We start from the raw sequence: 26,857 nt of genomic DNA on the forward strand, positions 1-26,857 counted from the left end.
GAAATAATATTATCTGCTCTGAAATTTTTCTCTACAGTCCTAGAGAATTTTTTTATTAAAGAATTTATTAACATTAACTTTTATATCATATTTCAAATGATGTGTTTAACAAACAAGTATTCAAGGAGGGAATCTCTATATACAATCACTGGCACTTAGATTTTAGAACATAGTTAAAATTAGGCTGAGGGTTTGCATGTCATAGATCCATATTAATCTATGTAATAAAACTTTATGTAGTTGTGAGACTTTTTATAGTTGCCCCAAATGCTACTTTCAGAAGTTCATGGCCACAGAAAGGATCTGGATTTCCATGGCTGCACTAGTATTTCTCTTAGAATGACTCTTCCAGGAGGGACTAAATGTCTTTTACTCACATTCAAGGTATCCCAGGCTTTTGTACTTAAGCACATGACAGATTTTTTACAGGAAAGTCATGGGGTAGTGTCTGGGGAGTGTGGGGGAGGGGGTATTCTGATTCCAATTTTTGTTTTCCTCTCAGAGACATTCCTGGAATACTGCAAGGAAGGTTCATGCCTGCAGTTTGGGGAGGACGTTTTCTGGTTGGACTGGTGTATATCACAAACTGTGTTCCTAGCTGCTTTCCAAGAATGACTCAGGCCAGGCTAAATAGCATAGTTTCTGGTGCAGGGGATGGGAGAAAGCTGTAGTTTGTTTGAGCGTGAGCATATGCATTCTGAGTGGGCTGACTAATGAGTTCCTGAAGACTAGGAGTCCAAGGAGAAGCCGGGAGTAAGAGTCAGGCTCTGTGACTTTGTGTGTCAACACAGACCGAACAAACAGGAACCAGCCATTTCATCAACCCTAGTCTCAGTTTCTCCTTTGGAAGGTGCGAAAAATCAATGCCTTGTTTTTTTGTCTGTGTGACTGCATTTGTGGGAAGGGGAAGGCACAAAGTTAGCATGACTATTAGTTTCTGAATGTTTGATGAAAGAAGAATGGGTGACGGTACTCATAATCTTTATGGAATATGCCTGAAGGGAAAAGGACATTTTTCAACCAGTGTTTAGTGTCTGGTGCTAGGGATATGGTAGTAAACAAATGTGTTCTTGCCCTCAAGGGCTCACAGGGTAATTTAGGAGACAGACATTAAGTAATTAATTGCACATTAAATTAGACAACTAAAATTGTGATAAGTACCACGAGCGAGAACTTTGTGTAAGCAGAACAAACACTCATCTAGAAAGGAAGTATCATGTAAGCCAAACTGTAAAATAAAATGTCCACAGTGAAGTGGTGAAGATGAGGCAGATGTATTTGGGGAGGGTGGGTGCTGGAGTTGGAAACAGAAGTACTATGGGTGAGTTGGTGACACAAGGAACTCACTGCTGAATACAGAATGGAAAGTAAGTCTGCCGGGGGGGGGGGGGGCGGGATGATAGCATGAAGAACAAGGGCAGAGAGAGATAGCGGGGAGGGATTTCTGGGAGCTCTTCTGTTCATCTGAAGTGAAAAGATTTTAAAGGGTTTTTAATGAAAATGGCTGATTACTTTTCTTTTTCAAGTTATATGGAGTGTGGGACAGAGAAGAGTGAATTTCTGAGGCCTGAGACTACAGGAAGGGACTCTGGAAAGGATATTCTGAAAATAGATTCCCATTTCTTCCTGGAAGATAATAGGGATCAGGGCTGCTATCCCACTACCTTCTGGAGTAGACTCAGACATGTTTGCCCTCTTTTGTATTTACCATCACCCATCACTACATTTGATTTTCCCCATACCCTTCTCTTCCCTCCCCTTCTTTTCTTTCCTTCCCTCCTTCTCTCCTTTTTTCTTGTGCTAGTCCTGGGGGCTGAATCTCAGAGTCTAGGCATTATCCCTGAGCTTTCTGTTCAAATGCTTTGCCACTTTACCCAGAGCCCAAGTTGGCTTTGGATTTATGATCTCTTTATCTCAGCCTCCTGAATGCTGGAATAACAAGCCTAAACTCCCCTATTGGTCTAGAAGATCTGTTATTAAGGAAAAGGGAAATAGCTGCTAGATAAACCATCAATAAGGTCTGCCTCCCACAGGAAAATTAAAAGGCAATTACAAAACAATCAAGAAATGAATTTTACTCAAAATGTCATCATCCTACCTATAGCTCCAAATGACTGTGTGTTGATGGGAATATCTGTTCTCCGGCTCCATGCATGACTTGCCCAGTCAGGATGCCTGGAGTGGCCTGTCCACCTGGTTTTGAGCTGAGCAGGTGACTGGGATACACAGTATGGCTGAAGAAGTACTTCTCGGGACTTAGAGTATTTAGTGGAAGCAGCTGAAAAACCTCAGGCAAATGCTGGAAAGGAGGTTCAAAGCTGGAAAATTTGACAGGTCACTGAAAACACAGGCCTTGCATCATGCTAGCAAGGAAGATATGTTGCAAGGAAGCCATTTAACATCCTCCAAAGCACTTTGCCTTCCTTATCTATCCAGAGAATCCATCTAGGTTACAAAATAAGACAAATGGAGTCAAGATAAGAAAGTACTCTGCAAAAGGGGTACTAGGAAAACAGTAAGTAATTCACGGGGCCATTGCCCAGGCATGAGTTTGAGTGAGCTTAGAATTTGGAAAATAGCGAATTCTGGAACATAAATATGGGAATGAAAACATGGCTTGGCTGGAAGGCATGCTCTTTTACAGATGCAGAATAACAATTCCAAATCCTTCTCTGGACACCCTCATACTGTTGATCTAGGAACACTTGATAGAGCTGCAAACTGCCAGCAAATAAATCTATTTGGACTGTACAGTCCAATGAGGCATCACATTTGTGAATCTTAGATTTGGGGAGGACATAAAACTTGGCTTTTTTTTTGGTATAAGTACATGTGAAAGCCAAAAAACACCTGCTACAGATGTTACCCAAGGGAGCACATAAGCTTGGCTGGAACAGGTTGAAATGTTTGAAGTAAGAAAAGTATAGGAAATAGCAGCGCCCAGTCCTCAGAGACCATCCCGTGCGGTGACTTGGAAAAGGAAATCCCGGGATTTGTGCTGCCTCAGCGAGTCCAAACACATACACCCCCTGAATCCACTCATGAAAGGCCTGCCTTCCAGGCGAGGGAAGGGAAGCAGGCTCCCAAGGGGATTAGAGAAAGCACTGCAAACCCTTCTGAAGTAAAAGGGGGAAACCAGCTAGGATTTAAGCAGTAAGAATCATCTGCGACTCTGTGAAAAGCCTCTAACTTGCCTCAACTCTCCTTGTGATGAGCTATATAAAATTAATTTTCATACTACTTTAAGTGTGCCTGGTTTTTTTGTTTGTTTTTCTTGGTGGGGATGGGGTGGGTGTGTATTCTTAAGCAGACATTCTCAAATTCAATGTGTATCCAGATCACCTGGAAAGCCTTTGACCCAACAGTTCTGTAGAGGCCTGAGGGTTTCTAACCAGTTAGAAATGCTATCAGTCCAACCACCAAACACCCAGCATGACTTGAGGATAGTTAAGGCATTTGAAAATAAAAGTATCTGTGACTCGGCACAGTTATAATTCCAGCTCCTACAGGGCAGAGATAGGAGGATTGTGGTTCACGTCCACTCTGGTCCAAAGTGAACATAACCTTGCCTCAAAGGACAAGCTGGGTGAGTGACACAGGAGTGTAATCTCAGCTACATAAGAGCAAGACACAGAAAGATTACAACCTGAGGCCAAGCCAGAAAAACACGTAAGATGTTATATGAGAAATAACTGAAGTAAACAGGGGGTGGCATTTATAGATCTAGTGGTAGTGGTATATTTACATAGCAAGTTCAAGGTCCTAGATTCAATCCCCAACACCACGAGAAAGAGAAAAAGGTTAAAATTGGTTACTATTTAAAACTTCTTTGGTCATCTCTGCTTTCCAAATTTACTGATTCTCTGTCTCTGTCTCTGTCTCTGTCTCTGTCTCTGTCTCTGTCTCTGTCTCTGTCTCTCTCTCTCTCTCTCTCTCTCACACACACACACACACACACACACACACACACACACACACACACACACAGATTGCGTTGTAACTACTACTGACTGAAGATCACCAGGATGACACATGTACACTGGGTGGTCTCAAGCTGACTAGCCAGGACACATAACATTAGAGGGGCAGACGAGGAAGGTGCACAGGTATGAGCTTTCTTTGCTGTTTACAAAACAGAAGAATTAGAGCATCCTGAAATTCTACCCAAAAGATGGCTAGCATTCTAGGAAGTAAAGACTTCCTTGCTGAAAATTCATCACGAGAGATTATCACAAGACTCTGACAGGCCAGATGGGAGGTGTGACATTCTGGAAATAACATCAACTAACCATCCATCGGAATTGGGACAAGCCATGAAATAAGTTTATCATAATTGTAAGATGGATGATTAATTTTAGCAATGATAGCTAAAGCTGGACTAATTGAAAAAATGGTATGACTAAGACGGAGGTCATGGTCAGCTTAAAAATGTAGCTCTGGACTTTTTCATTGAAGAAATACACAGTGGCTACTCCAAGAAATCTATGAAGACTAATATTGCAGAGTAAATATCTTAGACGTATATGCACATTTAAAAACACAAGTTAATTTTATTTTTAATTGCAGATGAATAAAAGGGGAATAGAGAATTCTTGGAAAATATCTCTTAAAATTTGTAACACGTGTATTCTCACTACAAAAAGGTTTAGTGTACTTGAGTCTTTTTTATAAGCATTACTTTTGCATAGTGTTGGTGTATGCCACAACTATCATCTGTCTATACTTTTTACACAATTTCTTTTATTAAGCATTATGAAGTTGCCATTATGTCACTAACTATTGGCATATTTGGCACTTACAATTGTATTCCTAGAATGGATATACTGTGGAATTCTTTATCATCCAACATTTTACTTTTCCTTTCCCCTCTATTCTACATATAGTATTACAATGAGCACATTGTATGCAAAACTTGCTCTGTATTTAAGACAATTCTTTGGCTAGATTCTCTTTAGAGTTACCTGTGTCAGAGTTGGAAAATTAAGACCCTTATTCCATATTGTCAGATTATTTCCTAAAGAAGCATTGAAACTTCCTTCCTATATTAGTAATACACTATCACCAGTATGTGTGTACTGATTGATTATTATCTGTGCCAATTTGATAAGTAAAGGACTATATCCTGGTTTGGTTTAACTTCTAATATGTTATTTAATAATAAATTTTCATAGTTCATCAATAACCTGTGTTTTCATATATATAGGATATGTATGAAATATAGACATATTATATTATAATATCTGATACACAGATATATAATTGTATATAGTTATATATGATATGATACATATGTATAATTGCACACATAATACCTACCAATATATATCAATATGTATCAATTTCCTAAAGACTTTCAGGTCTGTTAACTTTCATTTCAGCCAGTTACAATTTATTTATGAAAAATATGAGTACTGAACTTTGATAAATAATAAAGCCTAAAAACATAATGTCAACATTTTTGTTGATATTTAAGAGGACCAAGCATTTGCAAAGTCAATAACAAGCAGTTTTACCTTTGTAGATCAGTACCATATATGAAAGGAACATAATTTCCAAATAAGATAATCGGCCATTTCACTGTGGTCTTAGCTCCTATCAGCACTGACATCACAAATGTAGACAGTTTAAAGCCAACACATTCAAATAAAAGAACTATACTCCCATTAAATGATTTAACTTCCTTTTTTGTATGATCAACCTGCAAATGGGAAAAGGGGTAAGTGCTCGTTGGTAAATACCCTAAATAACTGCCCTATCACTTCCTGAAGTATTTACTGGCCTCTTGAATGATCACATCTGCCAGACCCTTGCTGAGTAAACATTGACTGGAAGAAAACAAGCTTGGTGGTCTTTGTGGGTTTTCAAATTTCCTTTGCCTGAGAAAAGGTGATTAAAATAGTGCCTCAAAGCCCAATGTAACACCTGGATATGAAGTGCTTCTGGAATTGTCTTTTCTTAAGATTCACCCAGCAGAGACAATACTTGCGTTTGGTCAAAAGGGCAGTTGATCTCCTGGGATATTGACAAAGACCATAAATGCAAGCTCATTATTCTTGTTCTGTCAACCACCTCTGACATTTCTATCTGGTGATCATAGATTAGTCATGAGGAAATGCAAGATAAGTGACTCTCTTTTCCTAAAATTTAGAAACTCAAGAAGTCTCTGAAATTGAGTTCTTCACTTTTCTTACCTTTAAAAAGAACAACAGGATGCTACATGTTTAAATGTTTACATGTATGTGTATTCAGTAAAATGACATATGATGTTCTATGTGACATTCTCTAACTCTAATGTATAGTAGAAAAATTCAAAGGAATTCAATCTAAACCAACTAATCACATACAATATTAATGGCTTTGCTCCTGAAATACATTTGATTTTGATCAATTTCATTAAAACCCAGAATTCTGCTCCTCATGGAAGTGTGCAGCTATAGTAACATTTCCATTTCCTTTTCCTGTATGTCAAATAGTGGGAGGGAAAAAATTTAAATCATCTCCCACTTTCCCACATCTCTTTTGGCCATCCCTTCTTTCTCTTCCAAGCTTCCTGTTCAATATTTTCTAGTTTCCAGGGGATCTAGAAGTCTTTAAAGCTATGTTCCCCAAAGGCAGCCCTACCCTCAAGTGCCCTTTAGGATATTTGGTAAGGTCTGGAGACATTTTACTGTGGTCACAACTGGGAGTGTTGACTGGGGATGTGTGGGTTGAGGCCAAGGATGCTATTAAACATCTTATGGCAATGAAATATTCAGCCAGACGTGTCTCAACCTAGCCTGAGCAATAGTGCGGGTTCTGTGCAAATGCACAAAAGAGTGGAAGGAAAATCCCAAGACAGTGGATGGACCCTGACTACAGTCTAAAAAGCAATTCATTTAGATAAGAGGGGAGGCAGTAGAGACAGGAAGAAGCAAGGGGGACAAAATAAAAGACTTAGGAATCCCAGGGAAAAGTAAACTCCTTCTACTTCCTTCCTTATTTTCCATGTTGGAGTCTCGGTGAGAGAAGAGATGGTGACTGCTGGTTTGGTGTGGGAAGATGGGACCACAGAAGGGGTAATGATTCCCATGACTCAACACAGAATAAATAAGCAAGAAGATGGGGGTTCCTGGGGATTGGCTTGAAACAAGTTCAGACAGCATTATCCAACAGGAACTTGGGCATGAGAAACAAGAGATATCCCAGGGGCTGCCTGGGAGGGCAGGTCAGATGGTGGCCATCTGAGCTGACACCTAGGTACTTCTGCAGTGCTGCTTGACCACGGGTACAACCACGGGAAAAGGGAAAGAGGAATATTAGCAACAAACTGTGGACTGAACTAGGCTAAGGGAGCTGGGGAACATGAAATTGTTCTGCTTTTGTTTGTAAAATGCATGCCTATACTGTAGAGTCGATGCTTTGAGGTTAGTGAGTCCGGTTAAGGACAAGTTCTGTTTCAAATTATCCAAATAGACTATGCATATCTACCACAAATCACTCAATGAAAAGCGAACCTCTTTGTCATTCTGTTACACTGAGTTAGAACATTTCGATGTGATGTTGGTATTTGGTTTTGTTATCCCATCCCTTCTGTTACCAAAAGTGTTTTGTAATTTTACTCTGGTTTGAGGTGTCAGTCTTGGTGATATGATGTAACAGTCTAATAGGATTAAAAGCAAGGTTAAATATAACATGTCTGGTTCAAAATCATCTCATACATTGACTAGTTATAATGTTAAGGAATTCTTGGTTCTTAAAAAACTCAACAAATATCCGATGTGACAAATGCTTGTAGGTGTTTGGTCTGGCCAGTCTCTAAAAAAAAAATTCAGAAAGGAACAGAGGATCATGTAACACCTTTCCAAAGACATCTCTGTTAACCTGAGCTAGATTAGCTTTCAAGTGTGTCTAGTGATTGAGACCCCAACCCTGCAGCCAAGGAAATGAATCCAACCATTCATCAAGAATTCTGGACACCATTATCACAGGAAAGAGATGCGTTGGCAGAGGGTACATCACCATCTGCTGCCAGCCCTGTTGCAATCCAGTGCTCACACACCCACGCCAAGCCAGAGGAAGGATTTGGTCTCTTGAGATGTCTACTCTGCACCATTGTGAGCGTAGACTGCTAGCAGGAACGGAAGTGGATTTATTTCCCCCTTTTCATTAACTGATTTCTTACTTGGCTTTCTCCAAATCATCTAGTGTCCTTCCAGCTCACTGAGACAAGATGACCAAGTTGACCAAGTGATGACTACCCAGTTCTGTCCACTTAGTTCCCTTTTGAGAAACCTACCTCGGAATTGAGAAGTCTCCATTATGTTGATGATGCCTCCGTTTAATTCCTGAGACATACTATACAAATTAAAGCACTAAAAACATTTCTCTAATATAAAGCATCCTTGGAATCCAGAAATAACCAATTCAATCAGAACTCAAAGCTACATAAAAGCTTTCGGGGGGTGATATAAATAATATATACTGTACTGATAACATTTTTCTTCCTACAGTCAATAATGACAGGAAATCTACAACATATTATATAAAAGCTGCTTTACTGTTTGTCCTGGAACTTTATTCCAGAAGAGTTTAACTGATTCCTCATCTGATTTTATCTACATTCATCTCTGCTATTATTAAAATCTTCTGTCCAAGTGAGTTTCACATTATTCTACAAAAGTGAAAAGAAAACAAGTTATAAAGGTTTTAAACAGACACAGGAGAAAAGTTGCAGCATAAAGAAAGGGACCATATTGAACAGAGGCTTCACAACTGTCTTCATATTTCTGCAAAATTTTTATATTATTGGGATCCTTATACCTTGTCTAAGAAAGAGCCAATGGGGGAAAAGTTAAAAAAAATATCAGAAAGGAAAAAACACAATCAGGAGTAAAGTTTGTTGCTAGCACAATACAAAAGAAGGAATGTAAAATTTAATACAACAAATCCACTAAGTAGAATATTTAATATGTTTCTAGGGATGTGGCTTAGGTAAGGTGTTTGCCCCAAGTGTGAAAGGTCATGGGTTCAATTCCTAGCAGTGCAACAAACAGATGACAACCACAAAACAGCTTCTAGTATAATATACTGAACAGAACGTTTGTTCCCTTTTCTCATGTAAACATGGGAAAGAATTGGGGAATTGTGTAGAACTTTTGTGTGGCCTAAATGAGGTAAGTATCTTATTAATTAACTTGGCACACAAAAAACTGCTAAGTACTAAAATCTCAGGTAATTAGTTTCTCATTCTACCTTCCTGGTCTTCGGTTGATTTAAATGCCATCCTGAATTTTATTTATTTGGTGATACTGGAATTGGAACTCAAGTCCTCATGCTTGCTCAGCAAGCACACTTATGCTTTAGTTATGTTTTAGGAATGGCCTTTGCTTTTTTTCCCATGGCCTTCTGGGAAGTTTCGTCATCTTACGTCTGCCACTACATAGCTGGGATTACAGTTTATGCAACCATGTTGGCTTGTTAACATGGGGCTCTCACCATCTGGTTTTCTCTGATTTTGTTCTTGCCCTGAACCACTGTCCTCCTTATTTCTATCTACTCAGTAGCTGTGATTATAGCTGTGTACCATGATGCCTGAGGTTTTTTTTTTAGATTTTGCTTAGTCATGGGGCTTGAACTCAGGACCTGGTCACTGTCCTTGAGCTCTTTTGCTTAAGTCTAGTGATCTCTCACTTGTAGAAACAGCCCCACTTCTGGTTTTCTGGGAGTTAATTGGAGATGAGTCTCACAGACTTTCCTGCCTCAGGTGGCTTTGAACTACAATCCTCGGATCTCAGTCTTCTGAGTATCTAGGATTATAGGTGTGAGCCACCACGCCTGCCTCAACACACGAGTGTTTTTACTCAGAATGGCTGACAGTCACCTGAGTCTGACGATACTCCTAGATGTTCAAAATAATGTAGATGTCTGAGGTGGGAAAAAATACTTTTCAGGAATGTAGAGGTGCTAGAACACGACTTTTCTCAAACTTAACCGTAGTAAAGGCTCTCTTTGATTTGATTTCTATACTGTTAAACTCCTTCCTCATCCTCTCCTCTATGGCATCTTCCTTGTCATTCTTTAGCCCCAATGAGTTTTTTTCCCTAATTACTTGAAACTTAATACCTCATGTTCACACAGATAAAATTTCTAGTACTATTAAATGGAGTTATGATGGGACAAAACCTTACTACTACTTTAAATGTTTGAATCTAGCCTTTTTCAAACTATCTTCTGCCAATCATGAATCCATATTTATTTGTTCATTCCTTGGTTTCCTAATAGGCCTGTCTCAACCTGATGGCCATAGGTAATGCTTCTTTCTAATTATTCAACTCTTAACTTGTGACAGACACTCTGGATTGACCTCATTGCACTGATCTGCCATCCTTAGGATAAATCCCATTTTACTGAAGAGGAAAACGAGACTTGTAGAAACTACCTAACTTGTTCCAGATAATAAATACAAGCAAAATCTATGCAAATTAACAGATTAGAGACTTGGCAGTGAATTAATCCCTAGGTTAAGACAATTCTTTTTTTTTGTTGTTGTTGTTAGTCTTGGAGCTTGAACTTGGGGACTGAGCACTGTCCTTGAGCTTTCCCAAGACTAGAGCTCTAGCACTTGAGCTGCTTTCAGCTTTTTCTATGTATGTGGTATGGAGGAATTGGACCTGGGTCTTTGTGCATGCTAGGCAAGCACTCCTACCACTAGGCCAAACTCCTAGCCCCCTTAAGACAATTCTTAACCATAGGAATTTGGAGAAGTCTCAGAGGCAGTGCCTTATCTTCTACTGAATCTGAGTCTATGCAGTCATTACTAGAATTTTTTTAGTCTTAGTACAAAAGTAATTAGTCTTTTTGGTCCCATAAGCCCAATTACTGATGGATTAGCACAGCAATTAATCTAGTCTCTGAAATCAGATTGCCTAGCTCAAACCAGATATCGCATGTATTTTCACCTCTCTGATGGGACTAAAAACAGCATTTATTTTACTGTATTGTCAGGGTACAAAGCTGCTTAAAACACACAAAATATTGAATGTTGTTAAATAAGTATACTGTAAACTCTATACAGTTATAAATAGTATTAAATTCTAACATGAAAGTGTTAAATGCTGGACAAATAAATTGCAGAAGGCAGTCTGCCACCAAACTGATCAAGCCAGAGCTAGGTTTTTTCACATGTTCTGCTAAGGGCAGTAGAAAAATAGCCAAACAAAGACAACATTTTTAATTAATTTCTACAATTTCCCCTAATGCTCTGACCATAGCATGTGGTCTGCTGAGATATGAATAGCTTTATGTTTATCATAGTACACAAGAGTTTTCATTCTTCAACTTCTATTGTTAATCTATTAAAGTTTTCAAAAATTATTTTGGACATCAAATGTTTTACTTATTAAGGTTTTTACTAATTCTGCCTATAGTAGAGAGCCTGAGTATCTAAAACATTTGTAATCACAATGAGGCTTCTTTTCTTTCTGCATAGGAATGTGGACTGAGTAAGGTATCTGGGATGGAGGAATGTCAGGGAGATCTCCTGGTCAGATCTGGGACCCAGGTTGTCTGCAGATGTCCATGTCACCACCACCAGGGAACTTCCTCATTCCAATTTAAGATGAATAGCTAACTGGTAGGCCCACCTCAGAGCTGCAGAGAGTTGGGAAGAGAAGCGCACATGTGCTAGAAGTTGAACACACATGTACAGATCCAAGGGCCATACCTAGCTAAGGGAGTCTGGGAAATGTGGTCTTGACTAATGGTGATATGCCAACCCTCAATCAAGCTCTCTGTTATCATGGATGAGAGGAGAGAGGGCCCTAGACAAACAGAAGCCTCTGCCACGTTCACTGAAAATGGTTGTTTCTCTAACATAACCCAGTGTCTGTTAGAAATAATGTATCACATGTAACCTATTCAGTCTCTACCTCTTTCCCTACCGCAAGAAAATGTAAAACCAGTGAGTGCATATGTATTCAATAAAAAATAAAGTAAAACTCAATCGCTTATATCAAATGACCATTTCTTCCTGGGATAACTTATGGTTTTTCCTTAAGATATAATTGCATTTCCTAAAATCTGAATTAACATGCATCTGTAGCTTCTGAAAGTTAAGACCAAAAACATTTGCATATTTGTGTGGCAGTTGGTTTGTAGAGGCTCATTTTGTTTATAGAAATGAGACACCTATTTTAACCCTTATAGGCCTCCTCAACTTTCACACAGAAAAGGAATAGCTTTTGAAATAACTCAAATATTTGAGATGAAATCAAGGCCCAGTGTTTTCTATATTTGATCACATACAAGGACTGTGAAAGATTAAGCATTATCTTTTAATCTTTTCATTTTTCCAGTTTCTCTTTGTAAAGCAGGGAAATAGAAAAAAAAATTCACACTTGGGGTTTTATAACTACTAAAAATTTTTAAACTTGGCCAGGAATGGGCGACTTTTGCCTATAATCCTAGCAGCTCAATAGGCTGAGATGTGAGGATCATGGTTTCCAGCAAGCCTGGGCAATAAAATCTGTGAGACTCTTTTCTCCAATTAACCAGCAAAAAGTTGGAGCAGTGGCTCAAGTGTTAGTGCATTAGCTTTGAGAAAAATGTCAAGAAACAGTGCCTAGGCCCTGAGTTCAAGCTCTAGGACTGGCAAAAACAGGGTCAAACTTAAAAATTACTGAATACGTTTAAGAAAAATAAATAAAATATGCAATATGTAAATGCTTTGTCTTACTTCTTCATCAAACAACATTGCTGTATTTTTGCCTAGGTCTTTTTGTTTTGTTTTGTTTTTCTGTTATTGTTATGGTTGCTATTCTTAGTGTTGCTTTGGGGTGCTGTTCAGTGTTTTATGTCCTGCTAGGAATTTTAACAAATGGGAGGCAAAAGCTCTTGCACCAAGCTGAGCCCAGTGGCTGCAGCAGGAAGGCAGCCACATTCATAGCACTCATTACTGATGGTTTTCTTATATTGCTATGGCCCAAATGGAAACCAGCCAGACACGTCACCATGAAAAGTGCCCGGGACACTTTCCAAAAATATAGACTTAGGGAATAGAATTAAGGCACATTTTACAATAAATGAGACATATGAAGGGAAGACACATTCTACACAGGTCTCTATTTTAGGTACAGTAGATGCTAAAGAAAGCCTCTGTTATGGGAAATTCATCACTCACTGCCACTGATACCAACAGCTTCCTTGCAACCAGGTGGAACTAGCCTTTCCAGTTCATAAATACAGAAACAGATCATTTATTTTTTCTTTATCTCTAAAAATACTACAGTGGGTGATAGTTTATTCATGTAACAGACTTCTCCCAAAAACAAAATAATAAAGGAATTCATTCAAGTTCCCCTAGGTCAGAAAGGAGATGTGCTTCATTTGAAATGATGACTAGTTAATTACATGTGTCTTTATACACTTGTCCTTATCTATGACCAGAAACAATTCAAGCTGACTTGCTGGAACTTCAGTCCTGACTGGCAACCCTACCCCGGTCGGTGATTCAGTAACCTTGGAAACACAAAGTCTCTATTTGACAAGGTCTAAAATGCAGATTCATCCTCTTAAGCTTCTACTTTAAATTTCTTCAAAGCCTCCCAAACTCTGTGCACAGGAATCCTTTGTGCTTTGGCTTCTTCTGGCCATCAGAGCTCCATTTTCATCCTGGTACTTGGCCAGAAACATTAATTTCATAAAACATTTTCTGAAGCCTTTTAATGAAAAGAAATCAGGTCCACATGAAAATGTGGTTTCCATGATAACCAAATAGACTTTTTAAGCCATTGGCAATCGTGCACAATTTGCTACACTTTTATGTGTCTTTAGTGTTTTTGACAATTTTTAAAATCATTAAGTGTGTGTGTGTGTGTGTGTGTGTGTGTGTGTGTGTGTGTGTGTGTGTGTGGTGTGGTGTGCTGGACCTAGAGCTTGAACACAGGGTCTGGACACTGTCTCTGAGCTTTTTATTCCTCAAGGCTAGCCCTTTACCATTTATGCCCCAGCTCCATTTCTAGCTTTTTGGTGGTTAATTAGAGATAAGGGTCTGACGAACTTTCCTACCCAGGCTGGCTCATTGGTGCTTTTAAATTTATGAATTATTTTCAGTTTGTTTTGCACTGCCAAATAGCAAAAAATAAAGTAACATAAATACCCATCACATGATAGTTTGCTTATGTTATAGTTAGTTATAATAAAACCCACATGGCATGATTTCATTTTGTGGGAGAATAATATCTAATAGTATATATGAGTATTAAACTCTTACTATTACATGTGATTACATATTTTTACTCATTTCAAAGGATCTGACAATATTCTATTCAGCAAGATATTAACTACATTCACTCTTTCATGGGTAGAATTATGGAATTCTTTGTATTTGCCTCATTGGATTTTATTCCTGCAAGAAAATTTCCTAGGCTGTTTTTCGATATGGAAGAAGTCATAGAAGAGGGTAGTGATGAAAATGACTACATTCTGATTAAAAAGGCTCACTATGTGATGAGCACTGTGGCAAATTTTGTGTTAAATTTTAATCTTCAATGTCAGGGTCAGACTAGGAGGAGGAAGAGAAGGGAGGGAAGGAAGGAGGGGATGTCTAGGGAAGTCTGTCTTCTGCGATATCTGCACCTGAATAGATCCAGATTCATGAGCAAAGCTTTCCGTGTTAGCAAGCAGTGGCCCAGGGAGGAAGGAATCTATCAATTCTCACATGGGGACTTGAGTTAGTATTCAGAGGGGGAACCAAGGACACTGTCTCCATTTAAAGCTCGACAATAAATTAAGTCACACAGTGCCAAGCATGGCAGCGATCTTGGGAATTTTGAACACAACCTGGAGGCCTAAGCAGAAGCCAGGTGGGAATCAACGGGAATCAGAGGACAATTTGTCAATTCATGGGTAACTTTTGAAATGCCCCACCAAGCTAAAGGGGACAATCTGGGGAACAATGGAGGTTTCAAGTATTTTGTTTATATTGTTCTCCATTTACTGCTGTAGGACTTTGAGTCAGATTCACTTGGCAGAGAGGACTTGCCCCTGAGAAAAGAGAACTAACAGCCCTGGGAAATCCATAACATCTCAAGGAGATCAGAAGATACAGAAAAAAGAAGCACACACACACACACACACACACACACACACACACACACACACACACACATGCAGTGCCACCCACTATACTAGATGCATGAACCAATTGTGTGTGGAGTGAGAGAGGAGACTGGGAATTTCTGTTCAGGTTGGGGGAGAGACGTAGAAGAACAGCAAACACAGAAGCTGGGCTTTGAAGGATAAATTTATCAAGGGATAAGTAGAGGGAAGATACCTTTAGAGTCTGCTTTGTGAGATGCCCTTATGTATCACATGCTTTCACAGATCAGGTTTAAAACGTATGATATTCAGCGTATAATGGGTCACAAAATTATATGACAATATACAAGCATTCCAGTTGGGCATTCACAGAGTGCGCCCCTGTCTTATTTAATTCTGGCAGCAGTCCTGTCATCTTTCATTTTGCAAAGGAGGATGGAGTCTCAAAGAGCATGCCCAGGGTTGCTGCAGTTTGACTGAATCCAGCTGCCCCAATATTCATTCATATTCAGCAAACATGTAGATGACTCCTTTCTAGTGCCAGGCATTCAGCCTGATGCCCCAAATACAAGACAGGGCTCAAATGAATTCACAGAAAAGAGGGGAAAATACATATATAAGCACACAATTAAGAATACAGTGAAGTAAAAGCTACTACATGGATGTGCATGGGATTAGGCTCAGAGGGGAAGAGGAAGAAGTAACTGCTCAGAACAGGTGCTGCTCAAATTCCAAGAAGGATGAGTAGGTGTTGAGGGGGTGGAAGAAAGAAGGTTCTTCCAGGCATGGGAAGTGCACGTGCAAAGCCATGAAACAGGACCGAGTGTTGTGTTAGGCTAATCTCTGATAGAGTTCCGAGAAGATGGCGTTGAGTAGCGGATGAAAGATAACAGGGAGTCAGATCCAAAATTGTCTTTGCAGGCTCTACTTAGGGTTTGAATTTTCATGCTGTAAGTGTGTAGGATCCACTGGAGGATTTTAATTGTGTGAGTGACAAGATCAGATTTGTTATTCAGAAAGCACACTCTGGCACAGTTCAGTGGGTGGAATAGAAAATGGTTACCCTGGAGACAGGCAGACCCGTTAGGAAGCTATGACAATAATCCAGAAGAGAGAAAATGAGGATAGTCCTTAGAAAAATGAGCAGATTCAAAGACATTTGAGAAGTGGAACTGATGGGCAGGAGAGACTCATTGGACATAAAGGACTGGACTAAAGGAAGAGTCAGCTTTCTGGCTTAGATTTCAGGTGGATAGTAATCTTTAATCAGGATATAGAATCCTGGAGGGGTGACAGATCTGGGAAAGAATATTATGCATATATACTGGACATGATGAACTGGAGATGTCTCTCTGGGACTTCTTAACCAGGTATAGATAATATGTATTTCAGATCAAAACAAAAATTGTGATTTAAGATAGAGGTTTAGAGTAATCTGTAAATCATCAGCTGTCAATTTCCAAACTACAAAATCTGGGACCCTTGTATATATCAAATTCATTTGCTACATCCCTGAAGTACTTGTGCAAGCTTTGTTCCAAAGGACAAATTTGTATAGTGGCTCAGTAAACAATGTCTTGAGCTTCAGGAAAGAAGAAAGATGTTCAGTCACCATAGGCTGAGAATGAATGAAAAGTCACAGAAATAATAGCTGCATTCTCCAGTTGCTTTTGACTCATTGGCAACAAGGTGAGAATTTTCAGAAAATGCTGAAAAGACTCAGTAAACTCTGCAATGAAAGGTTTGTAATATTTGTTCTAAATCCTACCCAGTGGTTGTATTTTGAAACTGGTAGTTTACATACTTGACCTGAATACCTTCACTAATTTGAAAGACAATCTTGGTTTTGATTGTAAGATATAATTGCTTGAGAAAATTTCTTGTGAGAATGTTACTTCTCATTGTGCTTTAAAAAAAATCAGGTTAAAGAAACATAATAAATCAGAGAAAGACTGGATATGTGGGACTGCATTAAACTGCAGAGCTTCTGTATGACAAAGGACATAGCTAGTAAACTAATTAGGAAGGCTACAGAATAGGAGAAGATCTTCACTAACCGCACAACAGACAAAGGCCTCATATCTAAAATATATCAACAGCTCAAACAATTGAAGCACTCCAAAAATAATCTCCAAAGAAACAACCATCCCATTAAAAGATGGGTCAAAGACTTAAAGAGAGTCTTCTCTGAAGAGGAAATTAGAATGGCCTCTAGACACATGGAGAAATGCTTGACATCTCTGGCCATAAAAGAAATGCAAATCAAAACAACTCTAAAATTCCACCTCAGTCCAGTTAGAATGGCCAGGATCAAGAAATCTAAGAACAACAGATGATGGAGGGGATGTGGCCAGGAGGGATCACAACTACACTGTTGGTGGGAGTGTAAACTCATTCAACCACTATGGAAAGCAGTATGGCAGTTCCTCAAAAGACTAAACAAAGAACTCCCCTATGACCCAACAATTCCACTACTTGGCATTTACCCAATCATTCAGAAACAAGGACATACTAAATCCACCAGCACAATGATGTTCATTGCAGCACTATTTACCATAGCAAAGATATGGAATCAACCTAGATGTCCCTCAGTTGATGAGTGGATCAACAAGATGTGGTATTTATACACAATGGAATTCTATGCTGCTGTAGAAAGAACAACATTGCCATATTTGTAAGGAAATGGAAAGACTTAGAAAAAATAATATTAAGTGAAGTAAGCCAGACTCAAAGGAACATAGGTCCAATAGTCTCCCTCATTTGTCATAATCAGTAGAAACCTTGGGCTCTCCTAGCAAAGATTTACAATAGAACAAAATCTAGAGACATAAGGCCATATAGTATGACAATAAATGTAAGGACCTCCAGGATAAGGAAACAAAAGCCATATAATGAGTGATTGTTGTCCTTAATGTATTATGTTATCTCTCATCTCTTTTGCTATCCCTTGGTTATCTCATATTGTTACAATATTTCACCTTGTTGTGTGATATATTTATATGTGCTTAATTGGTTATTTGAAATTGGATTGGGAAGGGGGGAAATTAAGATGGGGGGGAGGAGGGAAATGGGGACCATGACCATGTAATGAGAAAGGGTATCAATGTTTGTAAAGTTATGCACCTTTTATCTGGTGAATATAATGTAACCCTTCTATTAATTACAATTTTAAAAAAAGAAAAAAATCAGGTCAAATGACAAGAACTGGATGATACATAATTACAAATGGCAACATTTGTCTAGTTTTTTTCACGGAACACAAAACTTGGAGGAAACATACTTTTAGTCAGTTGTGAGTAAATATTTTGATTTTTCTTTCAAGTTAAGTAGAAATGATGATAATATGAGTCCAGAGAAACATTTTGTCAATGCTGAAGGGAAACACTAAAAGTGAATCATTGAATCCCCAAATTAAAATACATATGAAAAAATCAATATCATTTTTTTCTCTTTGCATTCCACCATACCCTAATTACAGTGGAAAGAACAAGAAACTTATTTACAGTGGAATGTTTGCCAGCACGTATTTCAAACTCACTTATTACACTTAAGAGAAAAAAAATATATGGATTATATTATAGAGAATCAGCTGTTCTCACAAAAAGTTTTATCATGGGCCGGGAGTTTGGCCTAGTGGTAGAGTAATTGCCTAGCATGCACGAAGACCCGGGTTCGATTCCTCAATACCACATACATAGAAAAAAGCCAGATGTGGTGCTGAGGCTCAAGTGGTAGAGCTCTACCTTGAGAAAGTCCAAGGACAGTGCTTAGGCCCTGAGCTCAAGCCCAGGACTGGCAAAAAAAAGAAAAAAAAAGTTTTATCAGTGATCACTTCCTAGTAATCTAATGAATTAACGAATTGCTTTAAAAAGGGGATAATAAAGCTATTGAAGCAGTAGCTGTCATGAGACATGTTCCATGCACATTTCGTGGTATTAGTTTTAAATATATGCATCCATTTTAACTAGCTATATTTCCATAATTAAGGCTATTAAGCATTCACTCCAAATGATACAGCTCCAAAAGAATAGCTGTAAGTTTGGAATCTTGTTTTATATGTCTGGCACCTAAGCATTTTACCTCTGTCCATACTGCCACTCACTGAGAATAATATTTTATTATAATGTATTCTCAGGAAAAAAATACTGAAATAGGTATATAAAAAAAAATATCAGATTTCTGGGACCAGGAGTTTGGCCTAGTGGTAGAATGCTTGCCTAGCAAGCACAAAGACTGAGGTTCAATTTCTTGGTACCACAAACATAGAAAAAGCGGGACGTGGTGCTCAGTCTCAAGTGATAGAGCTCTAGCCTTGAGGAATGTCCAAAGACAGTGCTCAGGACCTCAGTTCAATCCCCAGGACTGGCAAAAAAAAAGTCAGATTTCTACCCAGGGAGGTACAGTTTGAACCAACTTACTTCTCAATGAATTTAATTCAAATTAATCTTTCAACTCATCTTTCTCATTTAGAAATACATAATCTTTAAATCTATCCTTCTTTGTCAACATCTAACTCAAATATGTAGCATTGTTTAATATATATATTATAATGTTTAACTATAAAGTCTCACTTGATCTTCAAAATAAAGCTAATATTGTGACTAACGAAATATCCATTGAGCTTCTAATTCAAATATGGAGATATTATTTATGTTAGTCAAATTCCTTTAGTTTCATGTCTTAATATACATATATATTTATGCACATACACATATACACACACATACACACATACATATATATAATAAAACTAGAGTATTGAATTAAGTGTTCTCTCTGATTCTTACAACAACTGTATAAAATGAAGTTATAACTGCAAAAATGAAGTTGGATTGAGGTTACTGATTTCCCTTCAGGGTGCTTAGCAAGTAGGATGAAATTCAAGAACTCAGATCTATGGCTCCTAATACAAAAGTCCTTTCCACAGAACCACGCTATACATTTTATGCTAGCTAAAACTACATCCATAATTATGCTCTTCAGATAGTTGCTTTTGCCTTTGATAGACTGACAAACCCAAGAAATTAGCATCTTCACAGAATATCACATCTATGTATGAAAATGTCATAATTAACCACATATTATTATTATTATTATTATTAATTATTATTATACCACCTATCCTGGGGCTTGAACTCAGGGCCTGGGCTCTGTCCCTGAGACTCTGTGCTCAAGGATAGGACTCTACCTCTTGAGTCACAGCCCTACTTCCAGCTTTTTCTGAATAGTTTACTGGTGCTAAGAGTTTCATGGATTTTCCTACCTGGGCTGGCTTTGAACCACAATTCTCAGATCTCAACCTCCTGGGTAGCTAGGATTACAGGTGTGAGCTGGAGCCTGGCAAAAGCACATTTAAATGTACAGAAAAAGAAAAAAATACATTAGAATCTATCATTATTAAATTGGGATTTCAATGATATAGGAAAACATTTGGGCTTTTTCAGTTGCCATTCATCGGTAAACTTTAATTCAACAAAGTCCACCCTGCCTATATGTCAGTTTTCTTGTTGAGGCAAATAACAAATGTCATCTTTTCACTGATAGGGCTGGTATTTCTCCAACATCAGTTATCAAATGATGTCCTAAAAGGCAATAGCAAGTGTGGCTTCAAGGGGTTGGTAATCCACTTATGCAGAATCTGATGTTAAGCATCCTGCAACTTCCATCATAAATGGAATACACAGGAGCACCCAGAAGCACACATAATGCTCTTGAATGCTCTTGAATATTTACTGTGGATGAGGAGGTACAACATATCCGGATTTCAGAATAGCAGTGCCTTAATGGTCAAATCTGTCGAAATTTCCCAGACTGTTAAGCTTTGCAAAGGAAGAAATAAAATAAAATAAAGACCTGACACTATCATCTGTAATTGTAATTTTGTTTCAGGAAACCATACAAGTAGATGGATACTTGAACATCACCTACCAAAGAAGCAGCATGAACCTATGGAACACTGACGTTTCAGTCTCTGCATGGCTCTGGCTTTGCCCCCTCTCCTGCTCCTGCTGGCTTTCATCATGCTGAACCCTGCAGGGAGGTAATAAGATGCAGCTCTAACCACATCCTAGTCTGGTGCCATCATTATTCACTGGTTCCTGTTACTCATTCTTCACACCATCATCACTGACCATGACCTTTATAAAACACTGGTTTGCTTCCAAAAATGCTCCAGTAAGAAACTAAGAAACTCATAGCTGACTGATGTTTCTGTCCTAACCATGTGTCCTCAGTTGTTCTGCCTCACTAGTTTTTGTGTTCCGTGGTGGCAAGAACTCAATGCCTTTTATTAAAAATAATGTGGACACTTCAGGATCTGATTCAGAGAGAGCAATAACAATTGTTTGAGAGAACAAAGTGGGACCAGGTCCCTGAAGTTCTGCGATGAGGATTCTCTCTCTCTAGCATGTTTACAAACCTTCTCTAGCCAACTGGACTCAGTGAGTTTTGGGTGTACATTGCACCCACAGGGACCCTCGTATTCACAGATCCAACTGGATGGATGATGACAAGAGGTGACCTGGTTCAGAGATAACTCTGACATCTGTGCCTAAGAAAGACCTCAAACTGCTTGATGGGATTTTCCTGAATGACCTGTTGAGCAAGTATCAGCATTCTAATCTCAGCACATGCAGCCACAACACGAATCCATTAGCCTGCCTTTCACATTCACATCTTTCAGATTATAAATTAAGATATTGGGATTGTGTGTGTGAGTGACGAGAGAGAGAGAGAGAGAGAGAGAGAGAGAGAGAGAGAGAGAGAGAGAGAGAGAGAAAGAGAGAGAGAGAGCGCGCCAGAGAGCCTGTGGTTTTTTCTTTCAAGCCTTCTCATGTTTGGTATACAATATAAATTTTATTTTGCTAAAAAAATCTATAAAGTTAGCAAATTTTAATTGGCAAATAGAAATGTGTATTCAAAGGAGTAAAATGTGAATGATACTGATATGTGTTATATATCACAAAATAATTAAATCTAGTTAATAATATACTCCTTAAAAAAAAGACCTCTCATGATGTTTAGCATAACCCAAAAACCACCTACATGAAAGAACTGATTAGAAAAGGCATTTGCGTGCCTTCCCAAGCAGGGCCAGGCTACAAAACTCATTTGGCATAATTTAATAGAAAAAAGTACTCTAGCTAAGAGTCGTATGATTAATTTAATGAATTAGTGAATTAAAGAAATAAACACAAGTGAGTTCTTGCACGCAATATGAAGAGGGAAGATAGGATGGACAATCTAATTTTTTTAACTAAATACTAAAAAGTTGTCTTGCTATGTCTAGATTGCCATTTTTGATGGAACTAAGCTGACCCAATATCAACTAAAATATAAGTAGAGATGAATGAAATTTTCTTGGTAGAATTTTTACACATTAAGGGTCTGCTTCTGGCTATTCAACAGTAGCTTGTATCTGATTCCTTTTTATCTAAGAACAGCTGTAGTCTCAGTACTAAAAATAAAATAAAACAAAAGAGGACCAAATCAAGTGAATAGCTTTTTGAAAGCTACAGAAAGAAACCAAAACAGCCAAGAGTATGAGATTCCAGATTCTGAATCCTTCAGCATTCAGCCAAGTCTCTGAAAAGACAGGAGGTCATGCGAGCTACACGCAGAAGCCTGAAGGGAAGAGGCTGGTTTTTGGCACTGAACACCAAGGAGCAACAAAAAACAGTGACATACATTGGACTGTACCATTCACACTGCCCTGCAAAGTTCTTACTGAGAAAATTAGACAATATTTAGAACCAAACAGAATTTGAGCGATGTATGGAGGGGAAAGCCTTGTTCAATACGTGGAAAGAGGGTTTGGGGAGGTGGGGACAAAGGATGAAAAACTCAGTAATCTAAGCAAATCAAAGACCTGGAATAAAGAGCAAATAAAGCTGGGCGTCGTGGCTCACACCAGTAATCCTAGCTAATAGGGAAGCCAAATCTGAGGATCGCAGTTCAAAGCCAGCCCAGGAACTAAAAATGTGAGACTCTTATCTCCAATTAACCATTAGAAAATGGGACGTGGCACTGTGGCTCAGGGTAAGGTGGTAGCCTTGAGCTGAATTGCTCGGACAGTGCCGCCCAGATCCAGAATACAAGCCCCATGACCCACAAAAAAAAAAAAAAAAAAAAAAAGGCAGGGAGAGTTAGAAACTGTTTTTAAAAACGTGGAAGAAGGCAGTATTTAATGAGATAGTCAAATGAGAAAAATCAATCCAAATGCTAATATAATTTATAAATCCTCAACAATACTGATCATGAGCAAAGAAGGCAAGACGAGAAATCATAGGAACAAATTATCAATACCAAGTATAAAAAGGGAATATCAGGACTGGGCATTTGGCCTAGTGGTAGAGAGCTTGCCTAGCATGCAGGACAATTCAGATTTGATTCCTCAGTACCACATACATAGCAAAAGCCAGAAGTGGTGCTGTGGCTCAAGTGGTAGAGCGCTACCCTTGAGAAAGCCCAAGGACAGTGCTCAGGCTTGAGTACAAACTTGAGACTGGCAAAAATAAAAGGAGGGGGTGGTGGGAATATCAATATGTACCGAGGAAAGGACCACCCCAAGCATGGTGGCACACAGCTGTCATCCCAGCTACTTAGGATGCTGAGACAAAAGATTCTGAGTTTAAAGTCAGCCTTCATGTACCAAGACTTGTTTCATAAAGAAACAAAAACACTCAGAAATAGTGAAAGGTTATGAATACTTTTATTATTATTATTTTTGTTTGTTTTTGTTGGTCGTGGGGCTTGAACTTTGGACCTGGGCATTGTCCTTGAGCTCTTCATCTCAAGGCTACAGCCCTATCCCTTGAGCCAAAGCGCCATTTCTAGTATTCTACAGGTTAATTGGAGATGACAGTCTTCTCGTCTTTAGTGCCTGGGCTGGTTTTGAACCTCGAACCTCAGATCTCGGCCTCCTGAGTAGCTAGGATTACAGGCATGATTCATCACACCCGGCTTAGTTATGAATAATTTTAAATCAATTTATTTTACAATTAGATCCTTAATTCCTTGCAAAAAAAAATCACAGCTTACCAATGCAAGTAAAGAAACAAAAACGGAATGATGCTATTTGTGAAAGAGGGTTCAAAATTTAAAACCTTTCTGTGAGTTAAACACTGGGCCCACATGCTTCCACAGAGAATCACTCTACAAAATTTAGGACAAAATAATTGTATCTGCACATATTGTTTTAGAATCTAGAAAATAGAGAATATGTTCCAATTCATGTGTCCTATACAATTTTGATGTCAATACCGGATAGAAACATAAAAAAGGAAAATTACAGATTAGTGTCTTATATGAGTAGATACACAACAATACTAAATAATATGATTAGTAGTACAATGAATCGATGTATGAAATAAAGCTAATAAGGCCCTAACTTCAGATAAAATAATGTAAGGTTATTACTCAGAAATCAATCACTGTAATTTCATCACATTAATAGAACTAAGCAAGGAGTAATTTCAGTATAGGAAAAGGAAAAAGAGATGAAAGATATATATTCATGATTGAAACTAAGCAACATAGCAACCATCACTCCTAGCAAACCAAAAGTACAAGAGAATTTTTTTTTTTCTGTTGGTCAGGGGTCTGGGCGCTGTCCCTGAGCTCTTCAGCTCAAGGATGCCGCCCAACCCCTTAAACCACAGTATCACTTCCAGTTTTCTAGGGGTTAATTGAAAAGAAGAGTCTCAAGGTCTTTAGTTCCTGGGCTGGTTTAGAACTGCAATCCTTAGATCTCAGCCTCCTTAGTAGCAAGGAATACAGGCAGAATAGATTCAACATTGGTTAACTGTCAGAGTCCGATGCCAACAGAGTTCGTGCCTTGCCAACATTAAGTGACTTCCTAGTACCAAAAAATGTATGTGAGGAAGAAAAGAAATAAACGTGGATCTGAAAGTATGAAAAAAAACCTTCATAGAAAATTAAAGCATATTTAATAATGAAATGTGAGAAAATATCTTCTTAAAATTAAGATACCATGGGAGATAAGTAGATCTCTATCACATATAACATTACCTTGGAAGTCTTATTATGAAATAAGCTAAGAAAAAGATATTTTTTAAATATGCAAGGGTGGGCTGGGAACTTGGACTAGTGGTAGTGTTTGCATAGCCTGCATGAAGAGCTGGGTTTGATTCCTCCGTATTACATACATAGACAAAAGCTGGCGGTGCGGTGGCTCAGGTGGTAGAGCTCTAGCCTTGAGAAACCCCAAGGAGAGTGCTCAGGCCCTGAGTTCAAGTCTCAGGACTGGTAAAAAAAATGCAAGGACTGAAAAAGAGATGTGAGAGTACACACAGAAAATCACCCAAAACAACTCTTAGGATCAATTAGTGAATGGATTAAAAAGTCAGCAAAAATTGTATTTTTATAAAAATCAAACATGTATCTAGGAAATCTGAAATCAGTATAACATTATTTGTTCTTTCTTTCTTTCTTTCCTACTTTTTTTTTTGCCAGTCCTGGGCTTGAGCTCAGGGCCTGAGCCCTGTCCTTGGACTTTCTCAAGACTAGAGCTCTACCGCTTGAGCCTCAGCACCACGTCTGGCTTTTTTCTATATATGTGGTACCAAGGAATCGAACCTGGGTCTTCGTGCATGCTAGGTAAGCACTCTACCACTAGGCCAAACTCCCAGCTCCCTTTCTTTCCTTCCTTTTTTTTTTTTTTTGCCAGCCCTAGGGCTTGAACTCAGGGACTGAACACTATCCTTGGACACTTTTTGCTCAAGGCTAGCGCTCTGCCACTTGAGCCACAGCACCGCTTCTGGCTTTTTCTGTGCATGTGGTACTGAGGAATTGAACCCAGAGTTTTGTACATGCTAGGTGAGCATTCTATCACCAGGCCAACTCTGTGCCTATAACATTATTTACAACATTAGAAACTAAAGGGGAACCATTAGAAGACTGTAGGGCAAAAATGAAATGAGTGTTTCACAGAAATGTTACCATACAATGGATTTCTAACAACAATAGTGTGAAAGTGGGAAAATTATGACACATTGTGGAAGAAAGCAGAGAAGATGTAAATTAATATAGGCTACATATTACTTATTAGCTATATGATTTAATAGTGTATTAAAGAAAATTCTCTCTAAATTAATGTATAAATTTTATGTATAGCCATAGCCCATTTGGCTAGGGGTTAATGTATTACACTTCTCACATACTGTGTTTTTTCTGCAAACTGAAAGTCTATGGCTGCCCAACACAGAGCAAATCATCAGGACATTGGTAGCAACAAAGTGCTTTTAAATTAACATTCATATAATTTGTTTGGACATAATGATTCTGCACACTTGATAGACTACAGGATAGTATAGATGTGAATTATATGCACTCGAAAACAAAATTCATGTGAGTCACACTTGTATAGCATTTGCTTTCTTGAAGTGGTCTGAAGCCAAATCCACAGTATTTACAAGATATGCCCGCACTCCTAATCAGCATCTCAAAAGATATTTTGTGGAGACTGAGAAACTGGCTTAAATTGATGTTATGATGGAGAAAGGGAGAATGGATGCAATAACTATGAAGGTGACCTACACCAGGAGATACTAAAATTTACTCATCAGATATTATAAATCAAAGTGGTTATCACTTATGACAAAAACAGCCAATCAAAGCACTGAACAACATATGCCAGAAGCAGACCTACATAGATGCAAATACTTCATTTACAACAGAGATGCTATTACACGCAGTGGAAATCAAATACCCCACCCTCCAGTAAGTGGAATGTGTGAATCAGATATCTAAAAAGGGGAAAAAT

Source organism: Megascapheus bottae, chromosome 11 (genome assembly GCF_031878675.1).
Source record: "Megascapheus bottae isolate mThoBot1 chromosome 11, mThoBot2.hap1, whole genome shotgun sequence".
Taxonomy (NCBI): Eukaryota; Metazoa; Chordata; class Mammalia; order Rodentia; family Geomyidae; genus Megascapheus; species Megascapheus bottae.